The 16302-nt window shown below is 40.1% G+C and overlaps 1 protein-coding gene across 2 annotated transcripts in view; it reads right to left on the minus strand.

Annotated features, from left to right (window-relative positions):
• slit3 (slit homolog 3 (Drosophila)) overlaps positions 1-16302 on the minus strand; it is a 284688-nt gene that overhangs the window by 130376 nt on the left and 138010 nt on the right. The window lies entirely within an intron of this gene.

Raw genomic sequence — 16302 nt, forward strand, 5'->3', positions numbered from 1 at the left:
AGAAGAAAGGCACAGACGGCAAAAAAGAAAGGATGATGTGACATTTATGATCAGTGGGACAATTTGGTACAAAGAGCTTCAAAGACAAAAGGAACTACCAGAAATACTGCTGGCATGAGGCCATCTGCTGCCTTGAAGTATGTGTGTGTGATTAATGGAGAGGCAGTGGCAGAGAAGGAATGGAGGGGGTCTGAATGTATGTGCGATGACTGCCTGCCTTTCACATGTTTTCAATAGATTTTTACACTTGAGCCCTCCAATAGCAGAACTTCTTTCCTGACAAACTGAATCGCGCAAACACACACATTTTAATACCATTTTAATACCCGAACAAGCCAGCGGCTCCAACCCCCGCCCTCTCTCTTAGTTCCCCCTCTGTATTGAAAACCTATATGAGCTAAATGATCTTTGACATGACACAATGGTTTGGTCTTAACTCTATTAGTGTTGCTGTTTTGGATGAAGGCCTGGCACAGAAGCAGGGCCCAGAAAGCATAATGCAATTAGAGAGAGAGAGAAGGAAAGGTATGAAAATATCAGACGAGCTAATCACCCTATATTCCTGCGGGTCAGGCCTAAGCTAAACACTCCCCGCACACAGTCAATCAGCCGCAACACAGTAATACATGACCATGCATGTTAAATAGTCGGCATACACAAAGATTATAACAGCAGAGCAGCGTAGAGGAGCAGCAGACCGCCGCCTGGACTTCCTCTTTTGTCGCCGGTCTCAGAAATGTAAGCTTACACACACATATCCATCACGGAAATCCGTTTGACCATGTGGTATAAAGCAGTTATATAATCAAACATATAATATAATATTTTTATGACATTCTTTAAAAGACTCCCTTCATACTAACCTGCACATGTTAACACCATTTAATTTTCTCCCACACATGCTTGAAGGGATGAAAGTGAGTTCTATGTTATTCCCACAACTGATTATTACGTTATACGACGGTAAATGTTAAGTGTTAAGACAACCTTGAAAAATACACACACGCACACAAAAAATGTCATCAAGCCAACAAAGCTTTAGACTTCCCATTTTAGTCTATTTTTTTTTACATATCCCAGCTCATTCCTTGTGTTTGACAGGACATGAGCGTTGCCTGATTTCACTCCACAAACCTTGATGGGAAAAGCGTACGCCAGGCATTATGCAAAAAAAGAATATGTGCATTATGCAGTTTTCAGCTCATGCAGTAAAGGAAACACAAAAAAGGTAAATATTTAGAAGGAAGGAATTGCTTCATCATATTTTGAATGTGCAGAACAGCAGGGAAAATGTATTCTTTTTTGACAGTTTTGGATATATCTCCCTGTGTCCCCAGCTATGCTGCTCTAATGTTAACATGGAGAGAGCAAAAACGGTCGACCACTTCATTTTTACCTTCTTTATATTTCTATTGAATGTATCATTCTATATATATATATATATATATATATATATATATATATATATATATATATATATATATATATATATATATATATATATATATATATGTTGCATATGAATACCTATGTTAAACAATATTAGTGGCTTGATATTCTGTGCACTGTTTTTGTTCACAGTTCTGCAGGTTTTACAGTTTACTCACTTGCACTTTTTTGGTTGGTTTACATTTTAAATGATCATGAACATTTTTTTTGTCTGCTAAAACTACTTGAAACTTTTTTAAACTGCTTAAAACTACCTGTTGTGCCATTTTCTATATGGCTCTTGTTAAAACGTTCTATTTGCTTTATTTGTTAATAAAAAAAAAAAATAATCTCTGGTTTCTTTCTATTTTATTCCAGAAGGGAGGGGGGATCTTCTGATTTTAAAAAATCGTGATTAAAAATCGAGATCATTCAATATGGGAAACAAAATCGTGATCACTTTTTTTGCCATATCACCCAGCCCTAATATATATATATATATATATAAGAAACTACACCGATTATTTTATCTTGTTAATCTCTGTAACATGCATCTGCCTTTTGTGAACTGATGGCAGAGCCATCAGCGGGAAGGAGAGAGCAAATAAGCAGAATGAGAACATGATAAAGGGGGTGAGGCGGGGATGAGGGGTATTAAAAAGTCATATTTCTGTTTCATATTCACGGCTAATAAATTTTTTATTGTTTTGTTTACCAACCATGATATTTATTTGTTATTTCTTCTAACAGAGTGAAAAGCATCCAAGTCAAATAAAAACCATTATGAGACTCTGTGTCTCTCAGTCGGCCTTTATGACTCCTGCTGAGTGACTGACATGAGCTCCAGGAGTCCACTCTTCAGGCGCCTGTAATAAAGCTTGTATGTCACAACGCTCTGAATGAAGATTTCATCATACGGGTGTTTCCTCTTGTCCATTTATGCCACGTTTTTCTTTTATTTTCTGAGTTTTAAGGGTCACAAAAACGGTTATCTTACTGCGAAGCATCCACTGCAGTCACCACTTTGATGACACTATGGATGATGTAAAATGTCTACGATAAATATTTGATTTGAAAAGAGAAAAACACTAAAGAATGAAAAAGAATGGGTTTAATGTGTGCCAAACAATTACTATGATGTGTTAATGGTTAAAGCTAAAATTAGATGGTTTCCAGGATAAAGAGTGCAGAAGTCCACCTGTTTTTATGTACCTGCTCAACTGTTTCATGTGGTAAACCCATGGTGCCTGAAAGACCCAGAGTGCTGCGTGCATGTGTGAACATCTTAAATCTTTTGTACTTATAGGTGCCCCCAAGCACATTGCACGAAACTGATTGTAAATTAAGCTTTTGCTGCCTTTAATATTCAAGCAGATGTCTTCATAAGCCATTTGCTGCTGCTTTTCATGGCCCTTCTTTATAGCCAGATATTGAAATGCTGTCACTATGCATTATTAATGTTTGAGCACATTCAATATCCATTGCTACGTTACATCTTCATGTAAACAATTGTCCTATCTCTCATCTCTGTGTGACTCATACCTGCCGACCTTTGAGATGAGTGAAGGCTATCACCAACAGGAGATTGGCCTCTGATCCTTGAAAAGGACACTCACTGATGGGCAAACCACAAAAGCACACACACACACACACACACACACACACACCACACATTTGTATAGTGCGATGGTTTGTGCACCAGTGTTCTCCCTCATTTCAATTATTGGGTTTTGCCTTTTTTGGTCCTCCACTGTTGCCACAGCATTTGAGAGAGTGAGCAATTAATCTCGGAAAAATTCTATTAAAAAGACGGATGGCTGTTTGAATTATGCATCAGTTCTATTAGGATGACAAATTCCGAAAATTATATTGATACTGATTATGAAAACAACTGCAGACCGCTGGAGATATGGAGCGATCTCAAGAAAGTGGATGCGCGCAAAGTTCACAAACATTCAAGTCCAGAATTAAATAGTGAAAAGAGATGGTAAAGGCGGGAATGAAAAAAAGGGAGACCAATAAAACGGCACCAGAAGAAGGAAAAAAAATACATCTTTATCCATTTCAGTTTGTCATAGCTTTTGAAAGTTATTTATAATTGATGGAATTTGGACCAAATATCTTCCAGGCCTTTTTTTTTTTTTTTTTTTTTTTTTTTTTACACAGACCGCCCCACTCCCCTCACCCTCAGTTAACATTTTCCAGCTTCCTCTCTCTGGGCATGGCCCCTTGTTGTCTGTAGGGATTGAGGATGACTGCAAAAACCCTCCTTGGGTTGGGAGAAGTTGCTTCTGTTAAGAGTTGAGGGTGTCTTTACTGGTGTGTGTGTGTGTGTGTGTGTGTGTGTGTGTGTGTGTGTGTGTGTGTGTGTGTGTGTGTGTGTGTGTGTGTGTGTGTGTGTGTGTGTGTGTGTGTGTGTGTGTGTGTGTGTGTGTGTGTGTGTGTATGCTCCAAGCTATCACCTCTTCCTTATTAAGTTCCATTATTCATGTGAAAAGAATAATAACACTCGACAGGTCATCCTTTGCTGCTTCGGATATTACTGTTAACCCTTTAAAACACGCACACATACAAAAAAAAAAAAAAAGGAAAAGGAAACACTGTGATTTTAGTCCGAAACATCTCACACAATAATTCACGGCAACTATCTGCAAACATCACACACATGCAGATAAATGAACGGTTCATCCGCCGACTGAATAGACCTTTTGTCTCGGGCTGCTTCCCCCAGCATTTTTCTAGCGCAACAGTAGATACCAGGTAATAGACGGGTCCAGCCGTGGGCTCATCCAGATATGAGCCGGGGCCGCCCCGCTCTGAGCCATTAACCCGCCAACAGAGGAGTGGAAGCAGCCCCGTTTGATTTCTCGCGGCTTAGAGTCAGACGGCGTCACGGGAGGTCTCAGATGGACAGAGAGACGACAAGGAGGACAGCAGAGGTGTGTGTCCGTGCGCCAGGTAGAGTGCGTGAGCCTCTGTTTGAAAGAAACAGCAGGCAAGAGAGATTGAATGGACCGCGATGTAGATGCATCTTTGTTTGAGTCTTTTATTAAAAAGAAGAGAGACTGTAGCGGATGAAAGCAAGACATGTGACCCTTGGCTGGGCTCCAGGGGAGATAAAAGAAGAGAAGGGAGACAAGGGTGAAAACTAATGGAGAGGTTGAAAAAGACAGATTAGGAAAGCAGAGATTACACTAGCCCTTTCTGGTTTTTATGATTTCAATGATTAGTGTAAGCCTTTCACTTCTTCTCTACTTGTTGTCTCCCATCACTTTCTTTTTCCACTCCTCCCTCTATACCACTTCCTCTCTCTGCGTCTTTTCTCCCTCTCCCTTGGGGACTGTAAATGCATTTAATATTGTTCCATAAAGAAAGTAATAAATATCGACCGCTGGCCAGCTCATATTCCTCTTGTTTTTAAGGCACTCTTACTGTCAGGTACGACCAAAGTCATGCAGCAAGATTTGCTCACAACCTGTACTACAGATGTGATTCAGTGCTGCGTCGTATCTATAATCTTTGGAATTATTAAAATCTTATTTATAACATTTTAGCTTGCTGTCAAGTGCTGCCTGTAGGCCACAATAAATGGGAGGCTGTTCAAGCCTACTGGCTTGAAAACATGAGAACATTGATAAATGAATGGATTTTCCCATTTTAACAGCGCAAGGCCGCACAGTAAGGGTGGACATGCGTATGATTTACAATAAGAACTGTATTATCGTACTATACTGTTGTAACATGTTATGGCAAAAATATAAGTGTGGTGGAAATATTAATTTCTTTTTTAGACCATTTGGGCTTTGGGGTTGACACTATTACTTTATAGGACTAGTTGATCAGCAGCATTTTTGTCTAAACGACATGTATCCTGGGAAAATGTAAAGACTATAACATCTGCATTTTGGCAAAACTACAGACGTACCGCTTTATGCTTTTTAAACTGGAACTTTCCCATTATATCCGCTGTCTCGGCTACAAAGCCAGTCTCCTTGAACGATTCTGACTTCTGCCAACAAATCTTGGGGGGGTGGGGGGGGGGGGTTATATTATATTATCCAAGATGCTGGCAGTACAGTGCACAGACCATTTCCAGAAAGCTTGTCATTCAGATACTAGGATAAATATCATTTTTGGGAAAATGAAAAATATTGTAACGAAGAACAATAAAACTGCAGTCCATAAGAAACATATAACCTTAACATCTTTCTCATGTATCGCTATCCAAGTCTCACAGGAAAGCATGGAAAACCAGCATTTGCACACGTTCCAAAAACCAAATTGTGTCACAATAAACATGCAGAAATTGTGAGATATGACGTGTAAAGCAAGATGTGTAAATCGGTATACCACGTCATATAAATCTTGATAAGAAGGCAAACTTCTCGCTTGGTTCTTCTAAACATTTTACCTCCACATACAAAAGGCATCTTAAGAAGAGTCAAATATTCTCAAGAACCAAGAAGTGCAGTTGTCTTCTGCTTAAGTTTTCAAGGACAGCATGGCTTGATCAAGGGATGATCTACACCAACATAAATCCATGTACTTGTTCATTTATATCTCTTAAAAAACATTTTAAATCCCTAACTGCAAATATCAGTGAAGCAATACGTGAAAACTCCCGGGTGGATCAGATGGGGCTTGGGCTCAGTTCCCTAGCATCACTTCCTTATAACCACTTTAAAAATGTCATAGGTGAGCAATATCAGACTTGTGACACTCAAGGACAACGCAAAAAATGTAGTCTTGTTACAGTCTGCAAACAAAAAAAAAAATCTTTGGAAGCCTTGACAATAAAAAAGAAAAATTACAATTTCTCAACATGCGTGATAGTTTCACGCGTTTTCCACTTGACTGCTCCATCACACTGTTGATGAAGGACACGGACAATGGTCTTTGTACCGTATTTATCTCCGTTTTTCTTTTTGCCGTTCTTTTCTTTTATTCTTTGTAATTCTCCATCAGTCCCTTGACTCGCTGCCCTTGCTTTGGTTCCCCATCCCTCCTCCCCTGTTCAACCCCAACCCCCACTCGACTCCCTGTGATTTAATTAGTTACGTGCTGTATGAATAAAAATATTGCCCCCCCCCCCCGTCCCTCCCTCCTCTATTGATCATGGTGGATGGGAGCTTGACAGCGCCGGCTGGCTGGAGCGCAGAAGGACGGCCACTCTCCTAACAGGTCCCACCACATGGACCTGAGGAAGTGTGCGTGTGCGTCGGGCTGGATGTTTCTCGGCATGTGTGGATGCGTGAGTGAGTGACATTGCTTTAGGTTATCCGGCTATGTGCTTTTTGTGTGCACATTTGTATGCTTTGCAAGGAACAAGCCATTGGGGAGCTGTAGCATCTTACTCAAACTAAGCGGTCTCAAATGCTCTCATGGGCATTCGATTAAAAAAAACAACACAATAATACACATTTACATAAACATATACACATGTACACATTCCTTAAACACCCCGTTTGATAGTGCATCAGCATTATAAATGGACATTGTCTGCACTTTTCGTTTCTCCAGCTCTCTCCCTTCTCAGTTCTTCCTCCTCTTCTGTCCATCGCTCTTCGTAAGGCTGTAAGTATCTATTATGTTTTGTCGATACTGTAATTAAATTGGACAGCTTAATGCAATTCTCTGTGATCCATAGGCCTTTATGGATATAAAAGCTTTTCTGGCCCAATGCCCGAAAGATGTCCAGCAAATTTAGATGAGTTACTATGGGCAAAAAAAAAAAAAGAAAAAATATACTTGCAGAATTGAAGGCATCAGGGTGCACACACGGTCATTTGTTATCATGTAATTCACTTTAATATCCCGAGTGCCATTTTTTTTTTTTAATGTTTTTTTTCTTATCTGTATTACCTTGCACAGGACGGGGCAATGTTGCTACGGTCCCTTCCTCGCTTTATTGTTGCTAGCCTCCTATTCTTTGAGTCCTTCAACAAAGCAATACCGGCCGGCTTTTACAATCATTTATGGGACTCATAACACTTAAAACAGTGGGGGATCAAGACAAGACAATGGACACAGAGTCGAGAGTGGATTAAAAAAAATAAAACGCGAGAAAAGATAGAAACAAGCCATGTACTCTGAATGGATGGTGATGGATGAGTCCAGCTCCAGCAGAATCCATGACAGCGGTATGTTTGTCCACTTGCAAATTGACAAAGTACCAAAGTAAGTTATTATTATGTATAGGTCAGCGCTTACATGTTATAAGGGGAAAGCGAGCCCATCAATATCGTTTAAGGCCCAACTATTTCAATTTATCTAACCCAGACCATGTATGTTTTAGCATCTAAACTAACCCTTCAAGCGACGAACAAGCTCTGTGCCTGTAGGGGTGGTGGACGTTTAGCTGGCAGGACTTTACACCTCAGAACCCTTCCTGTTGTTGACCTTGAGAATATATTATAGTATTTTAGTTTTAAGTTCATTTCAAACTGTTCTCTTTCATTGGCTAGGTTAGGTTAGATTAGGTTCATACATTTTTTTTTAAAAATGCTTGCAATCTTTTCTCTATGTCAGAGTTATGTAAGGTCCGTCAGGCTGCCTGATGTAAAGTGACAAAACGTCTTTGACAAAAGTTCAAAAATATCCTACTGTGTATTTCCTGAAAAGTTCGACTGAGCTTGGCTCCTTTTTGAATTTGGTAAAGGGCTGGGGAAGCCTTTAGAGCAAAAGAATGAATGTCTAAAAGATAGTGAAACAGAAGAATGTGGATGGACTTCACAACCCCTGCTGGGCTCTTTACCGACCGTGGCCACCATGAACATGCTCTGAAAAGATTGGGCTGGAAAGGAGGATGCCTCAAAGAGAAGGGAAGAAAAAAAAAAGACAAGGGTCAACACGCAAGGTCAAGTAATGAGGATGTGTTTGCAAATGATGGAGTGACAATAGGAGACAGGTAAATGGAGGCAATAATTCTCAATTAAGGAATCGAAGAAAGTGCAAAGGGAAGATGGCGAGGTTATGGGTAACTGGTTAAAAAAAAAAAAACTGAGAGAGTATCGATAAAGAACAGTGGGATGGAGGAGTGGTGGATGGAAAGGGGGAGAGAGGAAGAGAATTAAATAAAGAAGCTGACTGTGGCGTTTTGCCTTTATAAGCATCTTGGGAGAAGCCATAAATAATACACAGCAAATTAGTAGAATGGACAGGGGAAGGGGACTTTGGAAGTATGTGTGTGTGTGTGTGTGCGTGCGTGTGTGTGTGTGTGTGTGTGTGTGTGTGTGTGTGTGTGTGTGTGTGTGTGTGTGTGTGTGTGTGTGTGTGTGTGTGTGTGTGTGTGCTGCAGAGGGAGAGTGCTTTTATGAACACGCACACTTGTGTGTGAATATGCATCATGTGTATATGTGCTTTGGGGGGGGGGGGGGGTGCGTGTCCATATTAAACAAGGGGCACTGCGTGTTCAGCACAGCTTATACGTAAGGCATTTCTTGGAGCTCTGATCTGTCTCTCAGCAGGTCAGCGTTGTCAAGGTTACTGCAGGCCATTTTGCCAGAGGGCCAATTAACTTTTAGCACAGAAACAGAACAAAACATTGCAGGTGTCTCAGCGCTGCCGAGGCTAAACAGAGAGAGAGAGAGAGCAAACATATAGTTTTTTGTTTTGTTTTTTGGGGGGGGGGTCGTCAGAGTGGATGGTACTGAAGGAAACCAGCAAGCACAGGGAGGATATGCATCAGCCAAAACTGGAGAGTTTACAAGTGGTTTACAAGAAAGAGAAAGTGATGCAAATGAGTAGCAGCATGCTAATTTTATTTTTGCATTTGGCTGTGATGGCTGGATGAAATGTTCTGTTAGTGAGAAAAGAATACAAAGCAATTTTAGCCTAGGCACAGTGAAATGTGGAGGAGTCGGGACTCCCCTGTGTCAAGAATGACTAACGGTTTACATTTTCCCTTGTGCGCAAATATAGTTAAAATAAAGTCATTTTATACACAACAAGACTGTCAGAAACCTCAAATGGAAGTCGCACTAATCTCACATAGTGATTAATGTTTCCAATTTATTTGTGTGTGTGGGAGCTGAAGATGTTTCAAATGTCCACCGAACGTTGTGTTTGGAGTAGGATGGACCGCCTAATTTTCACAGTGATTTAAATACAAACAAATTGATCTTTTTCCCACAAGTACAGATACCCAGACTATGAATAAAATGATTAGTTTCTGCCAAAAGATTTCAGAGCCCATTTCAGAAAAGTTGCAACGAAATGTTGCAGTATTGTTGATATTAAAGGAACAGTTAAAAACAACCCATAAAGACGGTGAGAAGAGGAACATTCATCCTTTAAGTTTTTTTTAAAGGCCAAAACAAGGTGAATCGTGGCAACTTTTTTCACTTTAAGTGGAACATGTGTTTGCAGCAAAATGACCATTAATGTTAGCACAAGTGACCACTTCCAAATAAATGACTGTATACTGCTGCAGATGCTGTGCTGCTTAGGGATCTTCTGCTGGCAATGCTGGCACCTTTAAACATATGTTACTATGACAACAAGGCAATTGTTTACATGTGGGAGCAACTGACGGAGCTTACAATTCCCAAGTAATATACGGATTAAGACCTCAAATCCTGACAATTTGAAGAGGAGATCTTCAGGATGCAGGATGGGAGGAAAACAGAGAGCATCCCTCCATCCATCCATCCATCTAGTCTGTTACTGTACATGTTCTGTTAAAAATACCACAGAAATACAATACAGTAGCTACCATTCATTTCAGCAACCAAAATGTATGATCCCAATTAATTATTTATTAATCCATTCAATAGTTTCTTCTTTAAGTATCATGAAATTATTTTGGTTCAAAGTAAAAAAAAACACAATTTATCCAACAACTTTTAAAACTTGTCAAAAAATCTATTTTTATTCCTTGGCTTTCAACATCAGCAAAATTGAGTTTCTTTATTTGATCTTAGTTGTTCTAACTGGTGGTATCGTGTTGGAATTCAGTTGTTCCTATGCCATGTTTTATATACGCCCGATGTTTCATCTGCTTTACGTTTCTTAAAGTCTCTAGGTTTTATCATTAAAGGGGACCTATTATGAAAAACAGGTTTTCTCTTGCTTTAACATTTATAAAGTGGTCTCCCCTCAGCCTGCCAACTCAGAGAAGGAGGAAAGCAACCAAATTCTTCAGTGTCTGTACAGCCGCCCGGATGAGCCATCCAGTGTGATGTGGCTTCTACGAGCCGTTCAGATTCTGCGCATTTTCGTTACGTAACCAATATGCAAACCACGCCCACGACTAAACACCGTGTAACTGCATGCAAGTGTCCGACTATCGCATCGCACTGCGTGACATGGGACGCTCTCTGTCCATCTCCCTCCAGCAGCTGCCACTTTATTAAGGTTTTTGTAGTGAAATGAGGAGGAATCATAGAGATAACTTCTCATTTCAACTAACTGGATCAGCCGTTCCTCCTCCGTGATTGTTTCCTACAGCGCTTTCAACCGGCTTTCAACGCGAGCGACAGGAAGAGAATAGAAGCAGGGCGTCAGACAAATGTTCAGCTCAAAACGGCGCTGTGTCGCTGCGGACAGTTAGGACAGTCCAATAGAAAATAAAGCAATGGAATTGATTTTGTCGCTGGTGCTCGCTCGCATCACATTCAGTTATGACACGGTGTAACTCCGCCAGCCGGAGCTTCCGCCATTTTTTTGTAGCGGTGTATCGCGTCATTAAGGCAGCCAATCAGCATAGTGCCTCTTTATCATAGCCCCGCCCAATCAGAATCCCGCATAGATAATGAGGTTAGAGACTGGGAAGATAAACACATGGTTTAGAGGCTGAATTTCTAATTTATTTAGCGAAACAATCAAAAGCTTGTTTTTAAGACATTCCAGGCCTGTTTAAAATAGGTATTAGATAGCATAATAGGTCCCCTTTAAGTTATGTGGACACCTGATTGTGACAGCCGCTGGGGAGCCGTGCAGCGCGGGTATCGGCCTGTCTGTCTGTCTCCCAGCCGTCCTCTCCAACGCTCACGGCCAAAACCTTCGGTCGTTGTTTTGTTTGATTTTTCATTCACTGGCAAACCAACATCCATGGATTGCTAACACGCTAACTTTAAGCAACACCTCCGGAAGATGTTAATCACTGGTCCCTATTTGGAGTATCCAGGCTTTCTTTTAACTTTTTTCTACTGCTGTTATTTATATATTCTTCTAATAATAATCAAACTTACATTTCTCTTACAGGAGGAGAACTATCAATAATCTGAGTTAGCTTCTGTCAGTACGGAGACAAATTGATAAAAAGAAACTGAGGCTTGTACAGTGCTTGTAAATGTCTGAGTGTACTTGGTGAAATAAATTGATTGTGACGGTGAACAGGGCAGACTGTCATCCGCGCTTCCGATGTAGTGCTAGTCTAATTCCTCGGACAGACTGTCTCTCACTGTGGCTACTGGCTGCTGTCTTCTTCGCCTGAGGGCCTGTTTGCTGGAGAGAGAGAGAAGAGAAAGGGAGAGAGTGTGTGTGTGCGTGTTTGCATCTGTGAATGTAAAGGAAAAGAGAGCGAAATAAGAAAGAGTGAGAATGGGGAGATGGATAAAGGGGAAAGAAGGCACCATTGGGGGAAAGGAAGCCTTTTGTGCATATCTGTGTGTATCTTGACAGTATGTGTGTGGTTGGTATACCATCTCTAGGCCCTAATCTCTTTAGTAAGCCCCATGATCCAGTTAGAAACAGCAAGTGGCTAATGTCAGGGCTATCTGGAGGAGGGAGATCTATGTGCGTGTGTCTGCATTTGCAAATGCTTGTTTGCAAGCCTTTGACTGTATCCATATCCTTGTTAGGACTGTTAGGGTCTACTTGTAAACTCGAGTGTTTGTGTATTGGCTGCATAAATGTTGTAGCATCTACTTGTGCATGCTTGTATAATTTTCTGTGTGCGTGTGTGTGTGTGTGTGTGTGTGTCTTAAAGGCAGCAGTCCCCATTAAGGCTGAGAGATTAAATTGAGTGGATCCTGATCGCGCGGTATTCTTCCTTTCCAGAAGGCTTTTCTTCGATAGTTATTTTAAAAAAAAGGAAAGGAAAAAGGGCCAGGAAATTGATTTTGTTTAAATCTGAGTGTTCCATCTTAGCAAAAAAAAAGAGAGATACAAAAACTGTCATCAACATCTGGGGACAAAACAAGAAAGAGTAAGAAGTAAAGGTTTTTAATTTTGATTCTTACCCATCAGATGAGTTAAGGTTGCAGTAAATATGGTTAAAAAAAAACATTAATCTTTTTTTAACATTCAACAATGTTTATGTCGTTTCTCAATTCAATATCCTTTCAATAAAATGTGATTAAACATTTATAATCACCTTGACCCAGCAATATATATATATATATATATATATATATATATATATATATATATATATATATACATATTGTATATGTACAATTTTATGCATTTTATTTCATTTTATGTCTCAGGAAATGTAAAGTTTGAAGAAATGTTATTTATTTTTATTGGAAAATTTAACAAACAGTTTATAAGGTTGCACAATATGTAAATAAATGTATTTTTTCTCAAAAAGACAACAAATTTGTTGTTTTTATTAAGTGATTATTAAGCAAAAGTATGTTCTATCCGATTACTCAATTAATAGGTGAAATATTCGATAGAATAATCGATTAACAAAACAAGCGATAGCTGCAGCCCTGGTTTTCATAGCACAACAGTTGTGGTGTGGATTATTCAAATGAACCGAGCTGAAGGCTTGAGCTTCATGTTCCACACTTCACTGCCAAGGAAAACTATTCGAGTAAATATGGCAGTTTGTTCACAGTAATTAATTATAAAAAAACAATCAATTTGATCTCTGCAAAAAGGGAATCATGTTTATGCCTATTTGCTCTTTATTTCAAGACAATGATGTGCATGTGTTGTTGGTTATCAACAATTTTGACTGTTTGACCTTGCCACAAATTTGTGCTGCTCATGACAGACTGCTTTAAGCCTTTTTTCACACTGTGGGTGGAATATCAGCAAAATCGTGCCACCTTGGAGGTTCAGTGCGTGTGCACAACCTCAAGGCCGAATGGAGGGAAGTTTTCAGCACATGTTTTCCACGTTAGGAGGTGGTAACGAAGACAAAGCAGACGGGAACGAGCTTTGTCCTTAACTGTGAGCGGGTGTCATCCAGCAGGCCACTCTTAGCAATGGCGCTCCTGCCACTCAAAAGAGGTGAGTCTAATCAAACACTAAAACAGCACCGTACCGCTTCCATTTCATTCATGTGATTTTCCAAATGGGCAAAGCGAAATTAGGAAAGTTAGGGTCTTTCTTAGCATCTGAACTTCTGGTTAAAAAAATCAACACACACACACACACACACATTAAGAGAGGGTGCTTTCACTAAGTGCTTGGTCCCTACATACGTCTCTGTTCTCTTTGTGTTTTGAAAGCTACTCTAGGTTGAGAGCTTTTAGCCAGTCTGCATCCAAATGTCTACATCCAAAGAAAGAACAAAGTATAGGTGACATTTTTAAGAAAAATAAAAATAAAAGATTGCTTGTTCTGCAAAGAATCGAACTGGATAAATCATAAGATCACAAGATATTTAAAATATCGCTGTCAATCACAGAATTGTTGATCAAACCCACAGTCAACCAAAGAACAATGCACATCCTTATAAAACTCAAAAACATCTTCAAATCAATCTAATAAATCGAAGCAGTTTTTGCGCTCTTTTTTCATGATAGTATTTGCAGCATTTACTCTATGATAAGCCACTAAACCTCACTAAACCTAAAAAAACTGCATTATTTAAGTACAGTGCTGGTATTTCTTTATGTGGTTCATTCAGCAGAGCATATAAATGAATGCCATAAATGTGCTTGAAGCTGTCGGGACATGATTAAAATGGACGTGGTGATCAGCAGTTTTGTCACAGAGGGTAAAACTGCAGCTAACTCATCCACAGCCATAATAAATGAGAAGACGCTGACACTACAGAGACATGATGAATACTCAGAAAGACCAGTTGATGGCTCACATGCATGCTTAAATATAACTGAACTTTTGTTGGGTTTTTTTGCCACCTGTGCCTGTCTTTAAATCCCTTTCAAGTCTCTCTTTCTCTGCAATTACTGTACTTCAAAAGTTGCATTCCTTCTTCATCCTGGAATATTTCACTCCAACACTGTTTGCATAATGTCACGCAAGCAAAGTTAGTCCACTTCCAACATTTTGACATAATAATCATTCATATCGTTGCTGAGGTAATTCAAATAAAATAAAGGATGGCTGCAGACAGACAAAAAAATGGAACCTAATTCCCTCCTCCCACCCAATCACATTAGATCACAAATCACCGGCACTGCTTCTAATTCAGAGGTGACACGGTGCGAATCACAGGCCTTGTCTCGTGGCATATGGTATGCGTGTGTTGTGTGTGTGTGTGAAAGCATTTGAATCTGTGCAGAAGTGTGTGTGTTAGCATACTCGCAGAAGAGAGAGGGGGAAGAGAGAGAAAGAAAGAGAAGGAGAGAGAGGCAAAAGATGATTTAGGAGTAATGAGAGCCAGTAAAATCATGGTGCCCAGCGGCATTATGGGACTAAATCTAATCTGCTAATGGAGAGGGTCGGCATGGGCTGGGGGGGAGGGGGGGATAAGGAGGAGGAGAAGAAGATGAGGGAGAGGGAGAATGGGGGAAGCAGGAGTGAAAGTAGAGGACAGACGGATGGATGGAAGGCAAAAAGGACAAAGAGGAAGAATAGAGTAGAGAGGAGTGGGGATTAGAAGAAAAGAGAATCAAACAGAAGCAGGGAGAGGTCTGAACGAGACTGGGAGAGCAGAGAGAAGATGATGTGGAAGGAAATGAAATTATTGAAGAAATCCAAAACTAAAAGTGGAAGATTGGGATTTAAAACTCTGGAGGACAGATGCTGCTTGCTTAGAAATGGACATTTATATATACATTGAAATATATTTTTATATTTAAAAAAAGGGAACATGGAAGTGAATGCAAAAAAAAAAACAATAGAAGCAGTGAGAAGTAAAAAAAACAACAAATAAATAAGTAAATAAAACGGTGACATATTGCAAAGATGGGTGGTCACTTTGGACCGTGACGGGCACGCATGAGTGTGCGTAAAAAAAACTAACCTAGGGTGGAGTCACTGGGAGGGCAGGACCCAGGATCGCACAATCAGCACATATTGTTATCACGTAGCGCCCAAAGCGATCGTTCTCTCTTACACCCTCATGCAGATTGACAAACTCTTGCACGCGCTCCAGACTTGTGTGCGTGCAGCAAGACGAATAGCCACGCCAGGCATACTTCTGTCAGACGCACGCAAAAAAAAGCATGTTCCTATGCACCCACACACTTGGCACAAAGTAGCTATTGGGAGGTAATTGGCCCAGACTGTTAATGCTTTCCAGGATAAAACTACAGCAGTCTTTACAAGGCTGGGGTAATCTCAAAACATTACGTCTTTACCTCAGCAAAATGGCTGACAACCACATTACAACCACTCCAAAGACAAACTGAAACTGGAAGTGGGTCTGAGTTTATTCTACATATTTGATCATTTGTTTCAATTTTCGGTGAGATATTGAGCGCGGCTGCGGATCAGTAAGCGGTTTAGGGGATTCTTTTTTTTTTTTTTTTCCCCCGAATGGGGCCACCCACCCCGAGGACATCCATGCAGACGAACGCTCTCATAAAACATATATTCTGAATAATTTTTCCACTGTAATATATGAAATATTCAGGGAACAGATTGTTAAGTTGCCGCATGTCCATTGCTGGTTTGCCGAGAGAACATGAATGATCCTTTAAAGCAGCATAAAGGTAAAATATCAGTTTCAGTTTCATTTTTTATTTAAATAATTAGTTTCAAGGGAGCGCCATCTAGTTTCCATGG

Source organism: Cololabis saira, chromosome 7, assembly GCF_033807715.1.
Source record: "Cololabis saira isolate AMF1-May2022 chromosome 7, fColSai1.1, whole genome shotgun sequence".
Taxonomy (NCBI): Eukaryota; Metazoa; Chordata; class Actinopteri; order Beloniformes; family Belonidae; genus Cololabis; species Cololabis saira.